A 3848-nucleotide genomic window follows, 5' to 3' on the forward strand; every position below is an offset into this window, starting at 1 on the left:
TGTCATGGATCACAAGATGTTACAGATCAAATTATATATCATATTTTCTGTAAAAAGTGTCTTAGATAGCTGGAAATCATGGTTTCTTGTTGTCCGAATTAGTCACTGTCAAACTCTGTTACAGAGGTAGAGTAACAGCGCTTATGTACATAATCATGTCTTGTACATTTCTAAATTGTGTACTTTAGTTGTTGGGAAACTAAAATACTAAAATTGGAATCACAAAACTTCCAAGAAACAGTCATTTCAACACAGCTGAGAGTGAAAACACTGAAATAGTAATTGAGTTCAAGTAGGAAAGAGGTTACATGCCTCTGGATTAACATCTCTGGCTGTTAGCATTTGCTTCTTTAGATAAGAGCTGCAAGAATATCATTCCCAGAACGTTTTAAAGCTATTGGAACACGTTTTTGGCTAGTGGATGACAAAACTGGTGAAAAAATCCCATAGACTTGTTAGGGTCTTACTTGTTAGACTTGACTTGGGTATGTTTACATGACAACGATGAACTAAAAATGGAAAAGTGGACAGATGACAACATTGTCAAAATGATCATTCACATGGATCTGCTACTAAACGACTAAAAGCGTTGTATTCTGCTGCCAGACCAGTAGGTGGCGATGTCACTTTGTAAAGAGACACGTGCCTATAGACTGAACACGTAATATGCACTTCTAAACAATACGATAACGGTATCGTATTCAAAAAGGTGCACTTTGAAACCGGTTTCAAAAGTTTGCATTTTCAAGGCCGCCATAAGGCTGTTGTCTTGTAAATGAATGGCCAAAACGCATAAAAAGTTTTACGTTTTTAATTAAAAATAGTGTTGTGTAAACGGCCTCCATTAGAGCCCTGAGCAAGAATATCTACACTCTCTTGAATTGGACCAGTAATTAACCACATAACAACCCTCCAGAACACCCTAGAAACCACCTAGCAACCACCCAGAACACCCTAGCAACTTCCTGACAACCACCGAAAACATTCTAGTTTCGTGGTGGAGACTTCTGCACTGGAAAGAACCACACATTTTCTTCAAAAAATATGAAAATATCTAGCTTTAAATTGTATGTTTGTAAGCAAACAAGAATAAATGTAAGAAAAAAAATGTATGAGAGTCACATTATTACACTAAATCTAAAGGCAGTTACATATAAATGACAAAGATGAAAATTCATTCAAGTATAACAAGGCTGTTTGACCTTTATACAAATGCACACATAGTAAAAGTCATTATAATGTGACTCAGCCAGAGAGAGAGCAAAGAGGCACAACGTGACATAAAACTTAAGAGTAAAAGTATAAGTAATGACTACGCAAGCAGGGCTGAAATCAGCCGATTCCTTTTATAGCCATCCAGCTCGCTGCAGCTCAGTGTCAGGTCCTCAGTCATAATTACAGGCTATTTAGATTTTTAGGTGCAACTTCAGCAAGATTTTGCGCCAAAGCTTTGTTTTGATCTGACTTTGAAAAACCAAGAATGGCAGAGACAAATCTTATTACTGTTCTGTATTCATAAAGGTTCTGCTTCAGCTCAAGATGCCCCACTGAGTTTAAAAGCTGAAATGTGTCTTGTTCAACTAGAAACCCAAACGTATATAAATTGTGACTTTGGTGATCAGATACGAAATGATCATTTTCTATTATAAAATAATAGTGTGTCAGCATACTGCTGTCATATTTCAGCATATATCAGCAAGTTCATCTAAGGCACTTAAAAATTCAGTGCTAGTTTTAGATCTCAGCATCTATCTCTAAATTATAACATCAGTAGAGAGGTTAGTTCATCTGTGGTTCTCAATTGGTGGGTCAGTTAGAAAAACAATGCTACCTGTACAAATAATGATAATTACAGTTTTTCTCAGTCGCTTTGGTACATTTCTCGAATCAAACTCACAATTTGCAAAACAGTAAGTGCATTTCTCAAAACAATTTGTACAAATAGCAAAACACCATGGATAACCTGCAAAAGCCACTCTCTTACTCAAAATCCTTAGTTCATCTCTCAAAAGTAAATATCTGTGTCAATGAAGATGTCAGTGCCATCAGAATGACAAGTCCTTGTGTCATTGTCTACGGATAAGACAGTCAAATTGTTTAGTCATGTTCTCAATATAACCGTTTACCCTGGAGGGACGTTCTGATGGAAACTATGGCTAAAGTTTTGATGACAATTATCGTCAATTATAAGTTACATCTTAGTGTATGTGTGAGTGTAATTGCAAGAGAATGGAAAAGATTCAAATTTACTCTCTTACTGTTTGTACTGTATTTTATTGACAGAACATGCCATTGAGTCATTGAGTCATGTCGTTATTGAGTCATGTCATGTCGTCAAGATTCACCTGGGAGCAATTTACCAATTCAGGACAGATTTAGAAAAAAGTCTAATGGAAATATAGAAAGTATAGAAATATGCTTGACATATTATAACTTGTTCAACCATTTTGCATGTGAAGACTTATGCTATGAGCTTGTGCCTAAATGTTGTGGGGGGTGAGACTATTCAACAGAGACCCAATATAATACATTTTGATCAACATGACATAAGCAACTGATAATGTAGGAAACAACAGAGAATTGTACATAATCATTTGCATGGATGTACCAAAGCATTTGCAACTTGTTCAAAGAAATGAGAAACTGCTTTTTTGATGTGCACAAGTGACACAATGATGTGAGAATTGAACAGGTAGTTTTGAGAATTTCAATTCTGATCTGAGAAATGTACCAAAGCGACTGAGAAAAACTGTAAATGCAGCTAACCATATAATTGTAAAAGCTAACATTTACATATCTTGTTGTTGATGTCATGCATCTGAACAAACTCCATGGGAATCTGGTGCAAATTCATCTTTAACTTAGTTATAGCACGACAAATAGATGGATTAACGGATGGATGGATGGATGGATGGATGGATGGATGGATGGATGGACAGATTGATTAATGGATGGATGGATGGATTAACGGATAGATAGATTGATTAATAGATGGATGGAAGGATGGATGGATGGATGGATGGATTAACAGATGGAAGGATAGATGGATGGATTGATTAATCGATGGATGGAAGGATGGATGGATGGATTGACGGATGGATGTATGAATGGATGGATGGATGGATGGATGAATGGATGGATGGATTGATTGACGGATGGATGGATGGATGGATTGAATGATTGATGGATGGATGGATGGATGAATTGATGGATGGATGGATGGATTGATTGATTGATTAATGGATGGAAGGATGGATGGATTGACGGATGGATGGATGGATGGAATGATTGATTAATGGATGGATTAACAGATGGATGGATGGATTAACAGATGGATGGATGGATTAACTGATGGATTATGGATTATGGATGGATGGATGGATTGACGGACGGACGGATGGATTGATTGATTAATGGATGGATTAACAGATGGATGGATGGATGGATGGATGGATGGACAGATTGATTAACAGATGGATGGATGGATGGATGGATGGATGGATGGATGGATGGATGGATGGATGGATGGATGGATGGATGGATGGATGGATGGATTGATTGATTAATGGATGGATTAACAGATGGATGGATGGATGGATTAACGGATGGATGGATGGATGGATGGATGGATGGATGGATGGATGGATGGACAGATTGATTAATGGATGAATGGATGGATTAACGGATGGATAGATTGATTAATAGATGGATAGAAGGATGGATGATGGATTGATTAACAGATGGATGGATGTATGAATGGATGGATTAACAGATGGATAGATAGACTGACTAAAAGATGGATGGATTGATTAATCGATGGATGGAAGGATGGATTGATTAACAGATGG

The sequence above is a fragment of the Chanodichthys erythropterus genome, chromosome 23, assembly GCF_024489055.1.
Source record: "Chanodichthys erythropterus isolate Z2021 chromosome 23, ASM2448905v1, whole genome shotgun sequence".
Taxonomy (NCBI): domain Eukaryota; kingdom Metazoa; phylum Chordata; class Actinopteri; order Cypriniformes; family Xenocyprididae; genus Chanodichthys; species Chanodichthys erythropterus.